Source organism: Tiliqua scincoides, chromosome 6 (genome assembly GCF_035046505.1).
Source record: "Tiliqua scincoides isolate rTilSci1 chromosome 6, rTilSci1.hap2, whole genome shotgun sequence".
NCBI classification, from domain to species: Eukaryota; Metazoa; Chordata; class Lepidosauria; order Squamata; family Scincidae; genus Tiliqua; species Tiliqua scincoides.
This window is the reverse complement of record NC_089826.1, coordinates 32,097,224-32,118,740: the sequence shown is the minus strand read 5'-3', so window position 1 is coordinate 32,118,740 and position 21,517 is coordinate 32,097,224.

Here is a 21,517-nt window from a genome sequence, read left to right as displayed (position 1 = left end):
AAAAAGATTACATTAGACAGGCCACCATCTCTCAGGCACCTCCCAACCCCTCTCTAATAACGTATTTAGGGTTATTGTAAGGATTACAGAGATCATGTATGTGAATCATTTGAACAGTAATGTGAAAAATAAATAAATATCTAGAGACGCCTGGGGTCGAGTACCTGCCCTGAACTTCTTGCAGGAAAAGCAGAATATAAATGTGAGTACTAGTTCAGTAACCTGTTCAGGACCATCCCAAACAAGCTTAAAGCGAGTCACATTCAAATACAGGGCATTGTGGCAATGCTGATGTGTAAAAATGCCTGGAGCATTTTAAGTGTTCTCAGTTTGTCACTTTGAACCACGCCATAAACCAAATAATGAATAAATAGTGCACGAGAACTCTGGATGAACTAAACATGTACAAAAAGCAGATGTTGTTAGCTTCCCGAGTCCCCAGATGTTGCACTTCTAATGAACATGCTTGTAATGTTCCTCCTGTGGAACTGGCGAGGCTGAGTATTTTGGAGTGGTGCCAGATCAACTTATTATATACCAGAACTCTGTACTGAATCAGTAACCTGTTTTCTTTTCTCTGTTTACTTTAAACAAAGACTTTCCGTCATGTCTGACAGTTCGTTTCAAGAAAAAAATATATAATTTGCACCTGGTTTGGGCTGCGTTTCACACTGGATCTCGACACACATGGTTGGGTCTCTTATACAACAGTAATATAAGACAGATACAGGCAAAATAAGGTAAGAGTTCAGTTTTCACAGAAATCCCAGAATTCTGCTGCTCAATGATGGAGCACATGCTTTGCTTACAGAAGGCATTAAGTCCAATTCCTGGCATTTCTGAATATTACAGGCAGGCCCTGGTATCTGTGGGGATGAGTTCCTGCTCCCCCTCTGGATACCGGAAACTGGATGCCCCCCCCCCGCCTCCACAAACCCATTACAAGTACCTTTTATTTTCGTAGTTGCGCTCTCAGCTCAAGTGTTTCTTCCTTTACAATCTTGCTAAATGGAAGAATTGAACATGCAGGCAACTAGCATGCATGCTACAGAAAGGAAACTAATTGAATGTTGACATTCAAGAGTTCCTGCTTCCTGTTAACGTTCAGTTAGTTGCCCTTTAGTGTGCAGGCTGATTACTTGCACATTCAGTTCTTCAGTTTAGCAAGAAACACTCATGCTGCAAACCAACCATGAAAATAAAAGGTACTTGTAATGGTTACACTAGTGGCGGGGGGGGGGGGGCTCATTTAATCTGTAGATACTGGATCCACTGATATGAGGGCCCACCTGAACTAGGAGAAACTTCTGCATGCAACTGCAAGCCACTGCTAGTGTTGACAATACTAAGCTAAATAGACCAGAGATCTGACTCATTATGAGGCATGGGCAGATGCAGGGCAGATCCAACTGTCACACCAGCAGAGAGCAAAGTCAGGCACCAGGGGAACACCTACTGGGCGGAGCTGAGTTGGAATGGGAGCCCAGGTCTACCCGCCCAGGAAAACCTTGGCCATGGAGACCATAAGCTCAATCAGGAGCCCAGGTCTACTTGCCCAGCAAATGACCATGGAGGTGATAAACTCAAGCAGGAGCCCAGGTCTACCCTGCAGGTAGATCTGGGTTCCAAGTCTGGGTAGGAGCCACCTGGCTGACCTGGGCTCTGGAGTTAAGGTAATGTTCATGGCCCCTCCCCAAAACAAACAAACACTGGATCTGCTCCTGTTTGAGGCAGATTCCTATATTCCTAAATTATCCTCATACTCTGAAGTCAACACAGCACCAACCATCACAGTCATAGTGACAAAATCCTTTTTTAAAAAGGTTGGACCATGTCCCTCACTGCTCTAGGCACTTCTTAAGATGAGAAAGCAGATGACATGCACAGCTCCGTAAAACTATGTTTGACTTTGGAAATTTGTCTGCTGGCATATGTTCATTTTTATACAGGAGAAGAGACAGATGTGACACAAAGATTAAAATTCCAACAACTACTGATTTTCAACAGAGTTGCCAAATCATTGTTATGCTCTGACCTGTACTTAGAAGAGTAAGATTAGAGGGCTTGCTTATTCTTGACTAATAGATGCCCTGAACTTCTCTCTTTTATTCCTCTACATCATTATCAGTATATCATCAACTGTGGTCATTGACTGATGGGCCAAGCCTATCCAGGGTTTACATCAATTAAAAGTAAACACTTTTCAGGAGCACCAATTCAATGGCAGGTGATTCCTATAGCCATGGTGTGCAGCACACCTGCAGATGGCCTATGCAGCTGCTCACTGGTAATGGTCTTGGGACTTTCTTAGATATGTCTAATAACAGCCATTAATTAGTATAAGAGGGAAACTATCAGACAAACTCCCACCCCTAGGTTGCAGGTGTTGAACCTTGAAACAATGCCCAGTGCTTTCCAAGATGAGATAAGCAGGGGCAGGAAGAAGTTTTAACAAACGAGGTGGTCATGAAATGTATAGCCTGTGTTTCTACCCATTTACTTTTACAACAATTTGCATGCTGTATGCAGCATTGCAGTAAGGGGCCAGGCCTGCTAAGAGAGAGAGAGAGAAGTAAAATCTCTCCCACTGCTGCCTACTCCCCTATGGGCATACTCAGATCTTTTACTGGCATGCACCTCTTTTGCTGGTGTAGGTCTGTTCCATGGCTGGAGGCATAAGGCCCAGGACAGGGGTTCCAGATTTGATGGACACCACTGCCATCAAGGTCCATCAAACTGTGTTTGCCTGCACTATCTTGATGGTTTTCTTGGGCTTAAAAGGAAACCACAGCTCTTTGCCTTTAAAACATTTTTTTTTAATTTCCTGAGGCCTCCCTGTGGGGGGGGAGGGCCCACCCAGCCTTTCTGAGGGGGACCCCCTTGTGGAGGCCTCAGACTCATTCCCCACAAGAAGGGGGGGTTGCGTCACCCGGTTCCCCCTCTTTGGTTTGGCAGCATTTGCCAGTCAGGAGCAGGGGCAGCTAGCAGCAGATCCTCCTGCCTGCTCTTCTAACTCCCAACTGCCCTGTCATCCCTGGCCTCCAGGTTTATGTAGGGCAGACCCCTCCCCTTTGGCCCCTCCCCTTCCTCTCTCTGTTTCCCTCCCACCTCCTCTCACCTGGAGCTGCCAGGGTTCTTCCTGAGAGGGCTGGGAAGGCTGCTACCTCTGCTCTGGTCTCTGCCTTTGGGGGGGGTGGGCTGGGCCTGCCCACCTGGGTCCTGTAGCTCTGCAGACAACGTCAGAAGGTCCAGTCTTGGGCCCCCGATGTCATAGCCAGGTGCCCTGCCCGACAAGGCAGGTCCCGGCTGGCTGGGCGAGGGAGTGCTCCGCTTTTCCCCCGAGGTGGGGAAGGGGCGGCTGCCCAGCTGCCGAATGGCCTGCGTCCTGTCTCCTCCCTCCCTCCTCCAAGGCAGAGGGAGAAGCGGGGAGTTCGGCACACCATGTTCTGCTGCGCTTTGCCGCCTACAGGAGTGCCCAGGCAGCATATGGGGAGGTGGCCCCATGTTCCACCAGCTTCCTCCCTGATCCTCTGGCCCAGAAGCCTTCTCCCTGGGTAAGTTGGGGACTTGTGGGAGGAGGGGAACCCTGACATTTTCCAATTATTCATTACAACATTTTTTGTAATAATAATAATAGTAAATAATAAACTTTATTTATATCCCGCCCTTCTCCCCAAAAGGGACCCAGGGCGGTAACCATTTTCTAATATCATTGCTGCAGAATTTGGGGAGACATGCATTGCCTCTTCATGAATGCTATTATTAACCTGTAAGCATTCTTCAGATGTTCCCTGTTTGTGGAGTGGGAGTACAGTGCCAGTGTGCCAGATGACCATGCGCTGGGCGCCAATGTATTCTAATCCCATCCTCCACTGTCATGGCATTTGCAGAGATGCCTGTGAAGGGGGAGGGAAGGTCTGATGCTCAGTGTTGGATGGGGCTCTCAAGCATGCTTCATATCCACAGAGAAAAAATATCTGAAGAGGGCTGATGCCTTCAATGAATGATTTTCTAAACTATCTGCAACGTCAGTTGCATATTTCTGCCCATTCATTGCCCATGAATGGGCAATACCCAACATTCATGATATAATTGTGCAGTACCTGTGGTCAATATTTGCACTGTGACCCTGAATGGGATTTGTCCCATTTACTTCACTGAATGGAATTCGTCTAAGAAAGGTTCATCATGGACTGGGACCCTATTTCTGTTACTCTATTAACAGTGCAATTCTAAGCATGTTTACTCAGAGGTACGGTAAGATATTCACTATGTTCATGGGGTCTTAGTACTCCTTAGTAACAGTGCAGCCTAATGACACAATCCTATTGTGCCTCTGGGCTGGTGGTGTGAGCGCTCCACCAGTGCAGACTGTCATAAATGTGCCATAAAGCACATTGTGACAGCATAGAAGTTAGCAGCACCAGTGGGAAGGTGACAATATAGGCCTCCATGTGTGCTGGTGTAGGTAAGCTCCACACTGAGCAACAGAGAGTCAGTGGGAGGGTAGGAAGGGAGTGGAACTGGTTGAAGGAAGTTGAAGAGTGTGGTATGGGTGGATTGGGTTGGGAGCAGGATCTATGATGCTGGCATGCTCCATATCCTATCCCCCTCCCTGGGTCAGATCCTCTGACATGGATCCACTGATTTGGATATGTGCCAGTGATATGTGCCAGTGGCCCACTGATATGTGCCAGTGATTTAACAGGTGCAGATCCATTGTTGTGGCTGGGGCTTTCCCCAGGACAAAGGGATGAGTGTCATCTCACCTTGAGGAAACCTCCAGATTGCAAAATTCCTCCATGGGATACAGCGCAAGCCATGTTGACCCTGCTGCATTGGTACAGGGGAATTTCAATTAGGATTGGGCTGTCCAAGATTTAAGGCTGCAATTTGATACATACATACCTGGAAGTAAATCCCATTGAAATCAATGGGGCTCAATTTTTGAGTAGACATGAATAGGTTTGTGCCATATATGTAAAACACTTGGTACCATAACTGGAATATTAAATGTCATGAACACAAAAGAGATATTTCATTATTTGCATGCTTGGTGCTTAGTTCAGATGCTGCAATTCAAAAGTTAGTCCTCAGAGACTTGCATGTTGCGGCGAGGGTCCCTGAAAAACGTAGTGCTTTGCACCCCGACTAGCTACGCCACTGCTTTCACCCTCACTAGCTATACCATTTGCTGAAAGCAAATAAAAACTATATGAACAAACCTTAATGACTTTGAAAGAAGAAGAAGAAGAAAAAACCTAATCTTTTTATTATATTGAACTCCTGTTTGAAGATGGATCCTAATGGCTTGAATTAATTTTTTAAAAGGAGTGCTCACTCTAGTGTAGCTACAAATAAGTATTTTGGCTTTCAAGTCCCCTGCTCATGCAATCCTAATGATGTGAATCTAGCAAAAAATGATTTTATGCCCTTCTGTCCCTGTGCGAAAGTCCTGGGAACAGTCGTTTTGAATGACTAAAGGGTAGTAGCAGGTTGTGAGAAGGATAAGTGGGAGGTCTGGTGTTAGGGTCCCTGCAGGAGAGAAAAAAAAATTGACAAATGTTTCCACTGATGTGTTTTATTAGTAATTGTTGTTGTTGCTGCTGATGAAGAAGGTTCTAGGTTCACTCACTAGCATTTTCAGTTAGGGTTGGACAGTATCTCTATGAAGCCCTGGAGAACTGTGGGCAATCAGTGAAAACAATACTAAACTAGCAATGCAAAACCAAGGCGTATCTACTAAGAAGTAAGTTCTATTGGGGTCAATAGAACTACCTCTCAGGTAGTGTGTATACTGTATAGGACTGTGACCTAGAAGACCAATGTTCAGATTTGATCTTAGGAAGTTTTCGACGTAAGATCTCAAGCACAGAGCCCATTTCTGCCTGCAGCTTTCCTTCCAACTTGGAATACGCAGAAAAGTTTGCAACATTTGTGTGTCGCTAGATTGTGCAGGATCTAGTACATTATCTGCCTTGGAATAAAAAGCAGGCCATAAATATTAGGGACATTTATAAATTCTGACTGGGGCAAATATATTGGCCCTCCTCTCTGTATCTATGCCTATAGGGAAAGCTGTATTTGTTCAGTTACTTGATTCAGCAGTGAAAGCTCAGAGAAATGTTTTCTAGTCTAAAAAAGCACAGCTGATGAAGTAGCAAGTCATAATTCTAAAAGAATGTCATATGATACATAAAAATATATTCATGGGATGTACTATATCAGGTTAAAATGATTTAGGATTCATAACTCTACTTTTCTTCATTGCCTAGATCAGGAGTCTCCAAACTTTTTTGACCAGAGGGCCGCATGAAATATCTGGCTCAGTGCTGAGGGCCGGAAAAAAATTGAAATATAAAATTTAAATAAATAAGTTAGAGATGGAATTTAGATGAATGAATAAATGAATGAGTGGGCTCATTCACTCAGCCTCTCCGGCCCTCAGAACACCCTCCAGATGCAATCAGAGCACAGCTCTGGTCATGTTCAGTTGAGTGGGCCAGAGGCTTTCGGGGGACAAGAGGCTGGCCACGGGCCAGATAGAGGCTTGCTGCGGGCCGCATCTAGCCCCTGGGACGGAGTTTGGAGACCTCTGGTCTAGATCAGCAGTTCTCAACCATTGGTACATGTACCATCGGTGGTATGCTGGGTGGTGTTGGGTGGTATGTGCAGCGCCCATTATCCAACAGTGAGACTGCAACAGGAGCTTCCAATGGCAATAGGGAGCTCAAGTCGATGGGCAGAGCTCTAGTGTGTGGTTTCTGAGCACAAGAAAAAGCTCGCCTGCCTGCCCTGAGCCTCTAAGGGGGCAATCCCAACATGCTCTTGGGCTGGTGCAAGTCCCTTGTGCTGGCATGAGACTGTTGCAAACATAAGGCACGTTTGTACTGACTTGGGAGTTGGGGAGGCCGGTGCAAGGACACACACCGGCCTCCCTGCACCAATGCAAGCTTCAGGCCCAGTAAGTTTGCGCTGGCCTTTCCAGGCTAGCATAGGGGTCTGGGGGAGGGGCATGGGGAGGGCAGGCAGAAGGCAGGGAGGAGATGTTTCAGAGCACGGGGAGGGCAGCTAGCGGGCAGTTCCATGAGCAGGCAGGTGGGGAGCGGGAGGCAGAGTCAGGATCCAGCACTTATGCCGGATCCTTGCCTCGTTCCCAGGCAGCCTGGAGCAGCTCCGGGCTGCTCAGATTTGCATCACCTCTTTAGTTAGTGCAGATCTGAGTAGCCCCATTGGGGCTGCCTCAGCACAACATGAGCTTTCCTCTGAGAAAGTATTTCCTCTTTCCTCGGGCCAAGCCACAGACAGTCCCAAACTTGTGCTGGAAATAGCACAGGGCCGCTGGCCTGCCTGTTCCAGCACAAGTTAGGATTACGTTGTTGATGAGAAGCACCCGTCATGGCCTCCAAATCTGGTGATGACATCACTGCCAGTTACTTCTGGTGGTATCTCCGAGGACAGCATAGGGGAGCAGCATTTGGAAACGCCGGTCTAGATGCCTCTCCACAAATTCTCTGGTCTTCCAAAATACCTTCCCTCTTTCGTGAGCTCTTGCAGTTGAAATCCCAAATTCTTAAAACTGTGACAAAGTTGGCATGGGATTTCTCAGTTTCATTCATTCATTTTGCATGATATGGATAATGGCGGTACATTCCAGTTACAGGGAGGGAAGGTGCAATGTTTTTCCACTATAGCTATATCTTCTGAAGAAGCCAATCCATTTCATAGCAGCTGCGGTGCAAGGAGTACTGAATCTAGTTATCATTTATACCTCCCTAGAAAAGTCTTTGTTTTTTTGTTTCCACGTCTAGAAGTACCCTTCTGCACCTGATGGAGTTTCATGTGGACTTGATGACAGCTTCTGCTGCAACAAATATGTTGGTATTCAAGGTGCTACAGAACCACTGGTTATTTTTGATTATGATTTGTGGTTGGGGGTGGGGGTGCTACAGCAGGCTAAATGCCTGCGTCTTTGGCACTCATGAAGCATGCTAATGTTGTCCAAATAGAATCAAATAAAAAGCAGAACTCAAGAGAGTACCAGGATGTAATCCAATGCCATGCTGAAAAGGCACTATGAAGAGACACTGCTTACAACCTCCAAATGCGGAATCCGCAGGGATAGAAAACTGATCCATACCAAGGACAGTTCCAGCTGCCAGAAGGCTCAGCCATGACAACCTCAGCTCTTTGAACTATGCAATGCATCTTTCCTTTAAGAATTCGTTTCTTTATTAATATATAATGTGACTGTTATTGGACATTCGGCACCAACATTGCAGCTGAGGCTGCATTCTCAAAACACAGTGAAGGGAATGGGGTGGTTGATGCCGGATCAGTGGGTTACTGAACAATGCCCAAGCAATGGGTGGCACCGAACAGTGAACATGAGGTTGAGTGTGACCAGTGGTATCACTGGGTGCAGGGGATGCTGACTGCACCGGGTGACATGCGCTGGGGGGGGTGATACCACTACTGGCCAAAATTGTGAAAATCTTGGTATTTTCAAATAATACCATCAGGTTATTTATCATTCTATGTGTAATTTCATGTACTGTGTTGAAATATCCCTATTCTATCCAAAGTTATAGTGGAGAAAACAGAGCGGGTGGAGCAATGATGCATCACCACACCCACTGCCTGGAGCACTGCCCTGGCGACAGCATGGCAGGAGGTTCATTATAGGGGTTATGCGCTGGTCTCCCTCAGCAAGTGACACCACTGTGTGTGACCCAGCTTTTCATAACTCAAATTTTGCGCTGGCAGCATATAAGGTATTGTGGGGTGAACTCCTTTTCATTTCTTTTGTTTCTTGATGGCACAAGATGGTTTTGTTCTTTTGTTTCTTGATCACACTTGTTGGACAAGATGGATGTCTCTGTTGTTCTGCACCCTTCTTCCTAAAGCCTGCGGGACCTGATATTTCCTTGCCATCAGCCAAAGCAAAATGTCATGAGACTGATCCGCATCATGCTTGTCTGGAATGCACCGGACACCACATTCACACGTATATAAAAATGTATCAGGCCACACATGTGCTATAGCACTTACTCTCTAGTAAGTCTTATGGTTGCGACTTAAGGCTACATGCTTACTTACCCTTACTTGGGGATAAACCCTTTGAACTGAATTGGACTTACTCTTGAGTAAACACACATAGAGTTGAGCTGAAAGAGACCTCCGTTTTAATAAAAGCACTAAATATGTAAATCATATGACTCCTTTATACAGATCAGGCGAATAGATATTTTGTGCAGTGGTGTACGAAGGTCATTTGGCACCCGGGATCCAGAAATGTTTGGCACCCTCCCCATGACAAAATTATTTTCAGTAATAGTCATGATATGAAATGAAAAAATGATAATGGCCAGAGAAGAAGCACAGACAGTGGCTATTTTCTTTTATTGAATTTATATAGGTTTCACATAGGTAGTGAACATTAGAGATCATAACCCAAAACAAAACAGGGAAAGAATGCCCATCAAGATATTATACAGTGGGCTTGTGGTCTATCATACATACAAAAGCAATTTTGTAATTTAGAAGAAAGACAAAACATATTTATTAACAATAATAATTATAGTTAATAGTTAATAATAATAATAATATTTATATTTATGAAGAATACAACAAGCTATTTATTCCCAATGGTAATCCCAGTGTAATCCACTTTTTTTTTCTTTTCTTTTTTTTTACAGTTTACACCTTTTGTGACAGGATTCCCAGTGTAGTCCACTTTTTGCTATACAAGGCATTTGTGTTTTCCTTTTCTGTTTTTTTGGTGATAACATTTGATAGAATAGAGATATTTCAATGTGGTTTATTTCATTGCATTCTCCACAAAATTACACATCAAATCATATATAACATGATGGTGTTATTCAAAAATACCAAGATTTTAAAAATTGAGAGGTGGCCTCTGTCACCCCCCTGTAGCTTGGCACGCAAAGCCCATGTCCCCCCAGCCCCCCATTTATACGCCATCAATTTCATGAAATACAGAATTATCTATAAAACCCTTCTAAAGCAAGAATTAGGAGGAAAGCATCAAGAACAGAATAGAAGAAGGGCATACTTCACGATTAATAGGTAAAAGTGTCTAGTGCCCTACTAGATGTTTCAAGTGGGGGTATCTAAATCCTCTCTGAATCCTAATGTTGCAAAAATGAGTGGAACATGAAGTTACGTAATTGCAGTTGATATTCCACAGACATGACAGATTTCGTGCATGAATCTCGTATGTCTTCTTCCATTAGATGAGGATAAAGGCTGCTGAAATAAAGTGCTTTTCACTACTTTGTCCGATCACATATGCTTGGTTAAAATCCTCTCTGAGTAACGGATGGCGCTTCTAGGCGGCAACAAATTCACCACACACAGGGGCAGCCTTTGAGCCTATAGTTGGGCACCAGTGCATTTCAATGCTGGAGATTTATTTTTCTTAATGTGCCTCTGAAGCTTTTACTGCAGTGGTTGCCTAGGACAAAAACAGCGCACTTCAGAGCCCCAGAAGGACACATTAACCTCCTGTGCTTGTCATAAGAAGGTTCTTTTTATGTTTTACTAATAGGCGCATTTGAGTGCAATGTGGAGAGAAGAGAAATGGGCAGAATGGGCACTTTTCACAGTTTCCCTGAAAAGTTTAAGAATTGTGGCTTTCATGCACTTGCCAGTCACTCACTGTACGGACACAACGGAACCAGGGTGAAGTCAAGCACCACGAAAGTTACCGTTTCAAATGAGTTTGTGCTTTTATAAACACTGAATAGTACTTACTAGGAGACATTTCTTACCACTCCCACCCCTCATCTGTGGCAAGGGGAAAAACTAAAAGATGATTATCCAACACTGGCTCAACAGCATAGGCAAACTAATTAAGGGGCAACTGCCTGGCTAGACCTTCCAGAAGCCTGCCTTTCCTGTAGGAGAAACTGCTATTCCTTTTAAGGAACAATATCAGAGGGACAAGAACAAAACTTTGTGCTTGCAGCCCAACTTAGGCAACCACCTGAAGAGATGGGGTGGGGAGTGATTTACAGTGACATGACCACAGTGGCATCACTAGGGGGTGCGGGCCGCAGGGGGTGACACCACTACTGGCCAAAATTGTGAAAATCTTGGTATTTTTGAATAATACTATCACATTACATATTGTTTGATGCATAATTTCATGCAGAATGCAACGAAGCAAACCACGTTGAAATATCTCAATTCTATCAAAGGCTATAGCCAAAAAAATCAGTGGGGACAGGTCAATGGTGCTGCACCATGCCCACTGCCTGGGGTGTTGCCCCGCACACTGCATGGGAGGAGATTCATCATGGGGGTGACACGCTGGCCTCACACCAGGTGATGTAACCTTAGTGACGCCACTGCACGACCACGACTGAGTGCTTCAAATTGAACCCCACCCCCCCAAACCATTTTTCTGACCTTGTCCCAAAGCAAAGAACTCCAGTAGCATCAATTGGCTTGAGCAATGAGAAGATTATGAAATTAGGCAGCAGCAAAATAAAAATAAAAAATTAATAACAATTTTTAAAAACCATCTGTTTGTGATTTGTCTTAAATCCTAATTTGCACTGAATTCCGTAACATCTCCCATGGAATATATTGCAATGCCTTGCTGGTTGGACAACAGAGTGGCCACACTCAGGCTTAATACAGAACCATGGTTTGGCATGTGCCCCAGCGGAGTTTCAGGCTTAAATCTTCTTGCATACTGGGGCTTTTTCTAAACTGACTTCTTTTTCCTTGGCAAACCATTGTTCGCTGTTGTGTCAGAAACAGGTAAGTGATGTTTTGTTCCAACCATAGTTTGCCCTTAGACGGTCTACTGGGGATCAGGGAAGCTGCATGCGACCTCTCTAGCCCTAAGAGGGCCTCAAAAACATTGCTTCTGGTTTTCTCCAGGTGGCACAAGGGCTGCCATGATTGCAATCAAGGGTGCAATATCATGCAAACATCCACAGCCCCATTTCACCCAGTCTGATTTACTTCTAAATAAGCATGTATACAATCAATCTGATAGTCAATTTACTTTAAAAATTTGGGATTGCTTCCTTTTTTTGATTACAGGTTGACATACATTTGTTTTTGGCATATGTTTCGGATATTTTCTGTGTGAATACAATGGATAAACAAGCTAGTCTTTCTACATGGTTTCTCTTTATAATCCTTCCCATATGTCATCATTTACTTTTTCTAAGGATCAAATGCAGCTCTGAATGCATCAGATTTGCCAATTCTACCAAAACCGCACTACTTTTGCACTGTACAATGTTTGCTTGCCATTCTCTTCTTGGACTGCAAATGTTGTAATGTGCAACCTCACAGGGACCTCAGTCTTGGCGATGATGACAACTTCCAGAGGTATGTTCTGGTAAACCCTGGTTTATGTTTGACCCTGATGGTGGCCTGCTTGAGATGAGAATCCAAAGACGGATCTGTAAAGATTCTTAAGGGATGCATACAAAGCTAAGTGGCTGTTGGCAAGAAAAGTGCCAGACCAAAGTGGTGTCCTGGCCCAAAGCAATTTGTGACAGATGGGAGTGGCAGGGGATACATACATGACACTCAATGGGGGGAAAAAAAAAAATCAAACTGAAGGGCAATATTTAAACAGGCATGACAAGTGAGCCACTGGGGAACGAAGATTAGAATTAAATCATGGTCTGGAGATTTATTTGCAAAGGCCAAAAGTCTCATGCATCAGGGAAATGCAAGTGCCTGTGATTTAATTAGGCAAGCATCATTGGGTGTTGAAAGAGAAGCAAAGCTGTTTATTCAGGATAGATTTTTGATGTGGCTGAGCGAGCGTTTCAAGCAGCCCTTCTTTCATTCTGCACAACCTCCCCCCTCAAAGTTGGGAGTCTCTAGATAACAGCATTAAAAAGGCCAGCCACATCATGGCTACAGATTCTGCAGCTGCACTAATAGCATTTTACAACTGTGTGAAAATGCCCCTATCTGCCGAATTCTGCACAGTAGGAAACTCTTTTAAGTGGTCCCCTTTTTTTGGTTCCTTAATTATAGGGCAGTGTTAAGAGCATTACCATCCCATTAACTGAGCATATGCATTTGCATGCAAAGGCAGGGACCATACTTGTAAGTACACATTCTGCTAAGAAACGAGTCGGTTTGTGCAGAGAGGCAATATGGTTTGATCATTAGCAAGATGCGGTTTGAGAATTACCCTCCGTTTGTGAGCCAGTCTGGGCCATTGATTTTTAAAGATATTGACTGACTGATTGATGGAGAAGATTATCTTTTTTCTTAATGGTAAATAGCTGATGACCTCCCAAAATATATGGTTTTGTAGAATGCTTAGGACCTGACTCTTCTTTCTGTGGCATCGATGCCAGGAAAATATCAGCTAAAATCAATGACCTGGAGAGGGGAAATGAACAGCTGAGAACTGGAACTTAAGAAATATGCTTGAAGACATATTGGGGGATTGCTGGAGAAGAGAAAGCTGCCTTTATGGTGGTCATATTCTGCCCCCTCCCCCTTTAAAAGGAACAGTGAGCATTTGTACACTGGACTAGAATCGAGGAGAATATTCATGGCTCAGTCCTATTTCACACAAGTTTACACTATACAGCCATGCTCTTGGAGTACATGGTACATGCTATGGTGGTGGGAGGGTGATCAGACAGCCCAGGAGAGGTAAGTAAAAAAAAAAAATTTACTGACCTTTTTGTATGCCGCCTGGCTGTCAATGGGTCTCCTCAGATCTATACCAGCTATTTAGCTGGTGTAAGTCTGACAAGCCTCAGTGGGCAGGAAAGGAAAATGGGGATAGGATCTTGGTGTGCATTAGTGCCACCAAGATTTACTCCTCCTCATCCCCAAGTCTTCCCTGTGTGTTCCTTTCCCTGTCCCAATTCTCCATATTCTCCATGAACCACCCACAAATTGCCTCCGCTGCAGCCATTTCTGCTCCAGTGCAACATCTGAGACCTGCTGGGTAGCATGTGGAGCCTCTGGCCATTTGCACCAGTGGCTCTGGAGCACACATCGGTGGTGTGCTTTTTGCACCACTGTAACAGGATTTGTAGCAGAGGATTTGTAGTGAGATCTGCTGCCATGGGTCCTGCATAGGATTGGGCTGCCTGGCTTTGAAGAAGGCGGAAAAGCACTCAAATCAATTTTTTTATATTCAAATGTCAAACATAGAAGGTGTCACTCATCAATATGACGCCATAGGCATTATCCAATAGATGTTTATGACACTTCGATAGCCACATTCCAGCATCGACTCCAAACTGCAATAACTTGATGGAAAACTAATAGCATTTTCCCAGCAGCAACATATTAATATCTGCACACTGTGAAAATGATAGTTGCCCACAGCAGATGAGCTGGCTTGAGAAATGTATTTGAATTCCTTGCGACAATGGACTAATAACCACACATTTGCTGTGCAATCACATGTTCATTGTAAAGATCCTTACCAGTTCTTTTTATCATTTAAGACTTGGCAAATGTATCAGGATTTAATTTTAATTTCATTGAAAGAAAAGAGTAAACCTTTGGTTTGATAATGATCTGGTCATACAATAGGTGATATATCAAAACTAGGACTTTCAATATACACGTACTTATATTGTCCAAATGATGAAGTCACCATCCTTTTCTTCTGCGAAAATTGCATGTGGAAAATATTGCAAAGACCAAGCAAGTCAGGAGATGATGAAAACTTGCTGTAACATGATGTTCAACCTGTGCAGTCATTAACTGTTAGTTTGATGAGTAAATGGTGTGATACCAGGGGCTGAGCCGTGCCATACCCTTTTGAATTTCTAGTGGCAGGGATGAAAACTTCCTTCTCTGTGGGAAAACAGAAAGCCTTGATGCATTCCACTCCATGGGGATGATCCCTTGCATCTTGGTGCAGTACCTATACCTTTCTCTCTCTCATCCTTATTCAATGCCAACCCAAAGTTGTGTGTCACAAGCCTTTGCAACTAGGTCCCTGCACATGCATTCTAGTCCCCTGTGTGCACATGTTACATGACTTTCTGAGCATGCCTGGTATCATAAGTTTTCAGAAAAGATGGAGTAGACGTTCCTTTCTTTGTCCCCAGAGAACCAGACCCAGGAAAAGAACATCCCAGCACTTTCCTTGAAGGCTAAGTTCAGGACAACAAGAGCCCTAATCAGGACAGAATGGCATTGCATTTTGTTTTTAGAACCAAGAGGAAAGAGCAAGAAAAGCAATGACTCAGAGCACTTTTCCCCCTCCACTCTCTAAGCCACAAATTGCATGCTGCTGTAAGACGAGACAGTGCATCCACCTTGACCTGTATAAGCAGGAGTGTGCAATCCATTCTATTAAGATATTCCTTGAGAACTTCCAAGGTCTAGCTAGCCTGGACTTTTAAAAATATTTTATAAAGGCTGTAAGGAAGTATCACTTAGTAGGAAGACTAGGCCCAGTCATCCGTTCAGTCAGAAAATGATCATCTTGTCAATAGATCAGCAATATACAGTCCTGCACATTCACTGAAGTGAAATAATCAATGATTTCCTTTAAGTGATTTCTTGGTGCTAAGCATTTGTGTTTGTTGTCTCTCTCTCTCTCTCTCTCTCTCTCTCTCTCTCTCTCTCTCTCTTTCCTGCCAGTCATCACCCAGTACCGGGATTTACTGAAAAATATTGGTGGATGTCTTTGCTGAGACGGGAGACAAGCCAAATACACAGATAATAGGAAATGAACTTCTTCAAGCAAAGACAGGCTCAATATTGTGATTCATAGCCATTCCTAAAGCCTCAGAAAAGTCATCCCGTGATTGAATGCCAGGCAGAAAAAAGGGTGCAGGAAATTGATTGAAGTTGTGTTGCATTAAACCCATTATCTGGTTCCAGAGGCAAATTGGCGGACGAAGAAAGAGTGGTGCACGTTGGGAGCAGAGATGAAGGGTTTTTTAAAAGCACCTTAAAACAACTGAGTGTACACCTTGTGCAAAAAAATAAAAGCATAGCACAGACTCAGGATGAAATAAACCTACCATAGAAATTCACTCAAATGATTGGTGGGGGAGAACAGGGTACCATTAAGAAGGGCCTTAAGTCACAGTGCCATCGCTTAAGGAAAATGTGGCTATTTTGCATTCATAAGGTCCTGAGATCATTCCCTGGTACCACTAGTTTGAGGATGTTAGAAAGCAGTGCTGGAAAAACTTCCGTCGGACACCTTGGCAATCAATGACCAGTTTGACAATACTGGAGTCAGTAAAGAAATAATCAGGCTCAGTGGAAAGGACCTTTGTGTGTTCACAGCAGTAGTTCTTGCAGTTATTTACACTTATGCTCTACAATATTTCATATCTTTTCATGCTGCAGAAGAAATTCATGTACAGTCATTTTTTTTTTTTTTGCACTCTCACTTTGTGAGCTGTTATTACACTCCCTTGATTATTTAGCTTCGTTTGATTATGTGTTTGGATTTGTTGCAGTGATTGTATTGATTTACTGTATTTTTTTAACACACTGAGAGCCATTTTGAAGGTCTCTTTAGGGGTAGAAAGGTGGGCTATAAATCCTCTGATACACAAATTAACAGAACAATTTAGGAAAATCTCCTCCTTGCATAATATTATTTCTCTGTGTTCAGTACTACTGACTACTTTCATGATTTTTTTTCGTGATGGAATTTTTTCACACAGATAAATGACCCCTGCAAATAACTAGGCTGCTATGTAGTCAAGACTGAGTAATAAAACTCATGTAAGTGTTTGCAGGATCTGGCCTGTAGACAGAGTGTCACATTAACAACAATGGTACTGAATCTTAGGACAGAGCAGTTGGTGGTAACAAATCAGTGTCATTTTGGTTTTCCTTGGCTATAAAATGGGAACTGTGGGGCTCTGTGGTATTCCAAGGTTTACGGGTGCATTATTCAAAGTAGTGCAATTTTCCTAGGATGTTCATGTTAATGAGCCTCTCATAAACCATCCAGTCAACTTAAAAAGGTTAACAATGAGATGCAGTTTTCAGCATTCATTTGTCAAATAGCCCATCAAATTCTAGCGAGGGTGGTAAGAGATACTTCAAATGTGCACTCCCATACTTCTGTGTCATAAAAACCAGTCAAGCTGTGTGCGATTCATCCCTTGTAATGATCCGCCATGTGCACACACTTTTATTTCCATGTGTATCTATGGAAGAAAACATGTTTGTGTAGTCCTAGGTTGGACTGAGGGAAGCAGGATACGAAACTGCCTTTGTATGGCAGACCATTGGTGTCCATCCTGTTTAGTGCTGCTTAAATTGTCTAACAAGTCAGTGACTCTCCAGACCAGGGTCTTTCCTTACCCTGCCTGGTTGTGCTTGGGATTGAATCTGAGACTGTGTGCATCAGTACCCTTGAGGCACCCCAGGGTAAAGATCTGCGATGGTGCCCCCCCACAAAGCTGCCCCCCCCAGTCACCTGCAGCGCAATGGAGCCTCGCGCGGGTATAGGGCTGACTGGGAAAGCCATCTGAGGCTTCCCCAAGGCCTTAAACTGTACTTCCTGGAAGCTTTCAGAAAGCCTCAGAAAGTTTTCCTTGCAGTCCTAGAGGTGCATGCATTTACCCCATTTGCTAACGGTAGGGTCTGATGCTGGCATGCATGCAACCATGTGCTCTACCATTGTGCAACAGCCCTTGCCTTGGCAGGTGTGTTGCCATCACCACTTGCAGTCTGGGAATCACACCCAAGGTTCACTGGAATCAGCATCAGTTTCCCCTACGTATTTGGAAAATAGTAGACTTAACCTTTGGCTCATTTGTGGCTTCTGTTTAATTGGCCCAATGGCCATCTGTGATTTTTGGCTTGGGCTTTTACAGGACTAACATTCTGGTTCGCATTTGGTGTATGTGAACAAGGAGCTCAAAGGATCAAGAGATTGTACTCTCTCTAGTGCCAACATAGCCACTGAGCAAAACAGCAGAGGAGAGTTCAAAGGGTAATAAACCTGGTTCCAATCTCTGTAGAAGAGGACTGGTAGCAAAAGAACAACTGCTCTGCTCCCCTGAAGGAATTCCAAAAGAGATGGTTGAGAACACCAATTGGATAGGTACAGGCTTAGTATCAGGAAGCTAGAGAAAATGATGACATTTCTTCCAGTTTGACTGAAGTTCTATTTTGGCTTTCTATGGAAAACTCAGATCACTCAGAGTCAATAATGAGGGCAAAAGAATTTAGGCAGCAGAGTGTTTGCTTTAATAAGTTAACAAGAGCAAGACCCTATTTTGGCGTGAGCTAGAGCTGGGCAGGCTTGTCATACCCTTTGATTTTTACATCCAAAATGTTCCTTTTACGTAGTTTCTGTCAAGAACATAGGCAGGCACCTCAACAATCAATGTGATATAAGAGGCTGGCTTGGACCCTTGAGCTTGGTGCTGGCTGACCTCAGTTCTCTAGGGCTTTGTGAGGGGATCTTTCCCATTCCTATCTGGGAATACCTGCAATTGAACATGGTCCCTTCTGAATGTAAAGCTGGTGCTCTACCACTGCTAGCCGTCAAGGCCATTTTGCAGTTGAGAGTCAGGTTTCCAGTCCAGGTTTTGAAGGAGAGCTGCACCAGCCCAAAGGGACCTGCTTGGGAATGCTAATAGCCTGAATGATGCATGCTGTATCCAGCAGGGGGACAGATCAGGAGGCTTTGAAAGGGAAAGGGAATTTTCCACTCCATAAGCCTCCTGTTCTGCAATGGGTCTCCTCAGACCTGCACCAACTCCTTAGCTCTTTAGCTAGTACAAGTCCAAAGAGAGAAAGAGGGTGGGAGGCTGCAAAAAAGGAGGATAGGATCTGGCCATAACACCAGATCCACCCCTCCCACAGCTACCCTATTCCACGCCTTCTCCTTCCCTTCCCATTTTGCCCCATAATCCCCACCCCCAACTGCTGCCTTACTCGCTTTGGCAGGTCCGTGAAGGTCCAGCCACAAACTGGGAGCACTGCTGCCTCTTGTGGCACCAATCCCAAAATGGCCACCAATGGAGTATAATTCTTATTGCAAGCCCATTGGATAGTGGACAAGCCCAGCTGGTCATCCCCATGCAGCAAGGAAAACGGCATCATTTTAAGGTGGTACATTTGAGGAAGTGACAGAATTGCCCCAGGTGCCACGCTTGGAGTGTGTCGGGGTGACTTTCTGAGGCCCTCTGAGACCTGGGGAGGCCATTTGTGATCTACACAAGCCTTGGAAGGCTTTAGAAGGCCTGCTAGAGACCTTAGAAAGGCAATTGTTTTTTTTTGCTAAAACTAGAAAGCTTCTGGCATGCTTTCTGGAGCCCGAGGAGGCCTCCCCACACCTCAAACCACCTCCCGGACGCCCCAGGGGTGATCTGGGCCTCTGGTTACTGGGGGTGTTAAAAATTTTTTTGCCCTCAGGTGCCGGATCCCATTAGCCTCACCACTTACAAGTCCTGTCAAAGGGCCTGCTGATTAAGGCCCCAAAGAGGGAGTGTTATTTATTTATTTTTTTCTTTTCAGAAAAGGACAAAAAAATAGAAACTGGGTGAGTGGTTTCAACTTAGCCCCAGTTGGAGACATGAAAAGGTTTCAATTTTGTGTACAGAAAGAACATATACTTAAAATAAATATGTCCCCAACACACATGCACGCGCGCGCGCGCGCACGCACACACACACACACACACACACACACACACACACACATAGTTTTCTCCCAACCACTGCAAATAATATGCTGATGCTTTGTAAAAGAAATTGTCTCAACTGAACAGTTTCTATAAAAACCACAAAACCACTTCAGAATGCAAGAGAAAAGAAAGCTCCTCTATTTGCGTTGCCTGCATTTCTCTAATGAAACCCATGTATCCTGTAAATCCAGACTGAGGATGGTGACTCAGAAGGGCCTGCTGCTACACATCTAATGCTATGGTTTTAAGAGAGAGGCTTCATCAGCACCTGTCCTGTAAAAGACTTCTGAAAATGTCATCATATTTCACTAAGCCAACATTTATTCAACAAAGGAGGATTTGCTGAGCTAAAGAGGGTTTTCAGGCACCCACAAGAATGGACCTTTCAGCCGATCCAGCGGGGTATGCATTGCAGACACGTTTGGATGTATTCACATTGAAATATAGCCACGCCACAAATATGGACACTTGAAATTCTATACTTCTCACTCCCCCAATAACAGAACATTTAGACTTCCTACCACATTTAAAAGAATAACAAAAAAAGTCAGTTCCCAACCCAGATTAGTTTTCAGAAGTCTGCCGACTCCATTCTGGGCAGGAAACTTTTGTGCAGTAGGAATTATTGATCGTACTTTAAAATATTGACCATGGTCATACTGTAAATAATCAATAATAAATAGGGATTTTAAAAAATCTTCCATAGTATGCCTTTCCACTACATATTGGCATTTAAAGGTTTTACAATAGTGCAATAAACACTAATAGAGTAATTCAAAATCAACTATAAGGGAAATCAACATTGGATAATAATAATAATAATAATAATAATAATAATAATAATAATAATAATAATAATAATAATGGCACAGCTTTCTATTCTTCACATCATACTAGGAATGGGACATTTGGTCTGACTTCTCAGCAGAGGCCTGACTGGTTTGGGTAGCCCTGTCCAACTTAGGGTGCAATCCTAACCCCTTATGTCAGTGCTTTCCAGCACTGACCTAAGGGCAATGCAGCTCTGAGGTAAGGGAACAAACATTCCCTTACTTTGAGGAGGCCTCCATGAGTGACACCCAACTGCAGGATGCAGCACATATCCCATTGGCACCACTATGCCAGTGCTGGAAAGCACTAACATAAGGGGTTAGGATTGTGCCCTTAGCCCTCTGCCTCACTGATGCATGCAAGTCCCACCACCACTACAAGGTAGTGTTCCATGGGAGGGGGGGGACTATTATTATTATTATTATTATTATTATTAGTAGTAGTAGTAGTAGTAGTAGTAGTAGTAGTAGTAGTAGTAGTAGTATTTATATACTGCTTTTCAATAAAAAAAGTTCAGAAAGCGGTTTAAAAATACATACTTTTAACACACCTCTGGCATTTCCACTCTGAAGGAAACCTGCTACCTGCTGAACTTTAAAACAGAATGTCACAATTTCCGATAATATCCACCTGCAGACAACTGCCAAGGTGAGGTCTCCAATATAGCTAATTCTAGAGCACAAACTGCTGTACAATTTCTATACTGATGGTATGATGGGACAAATCATTCGCAATAACTGATGCTTCATTAATCCAAATATATGGAGATCATTGACTTTTTGAATTCTGTCTTCAGCGCTGGAAGAAAAACTTTCCTTCTAAAACTGGTTCATGATAAACAGGCAGCCCAATCCTATCTAGGCTGCTGGCTGCTGCTGTAAACTGCAGGGCCCAGAAGGCATCTAGAGATCTCCTTTTGGTAAGGGAACATCAGTTCCCTTACCCCTTGTTGAGACCAGGCAGCCTCTCTGGGTCTACTTGGACAGTCGCGGACCTCCGCAGCCCCGTGCCTGGGGCAAAGCTCTGCGATAG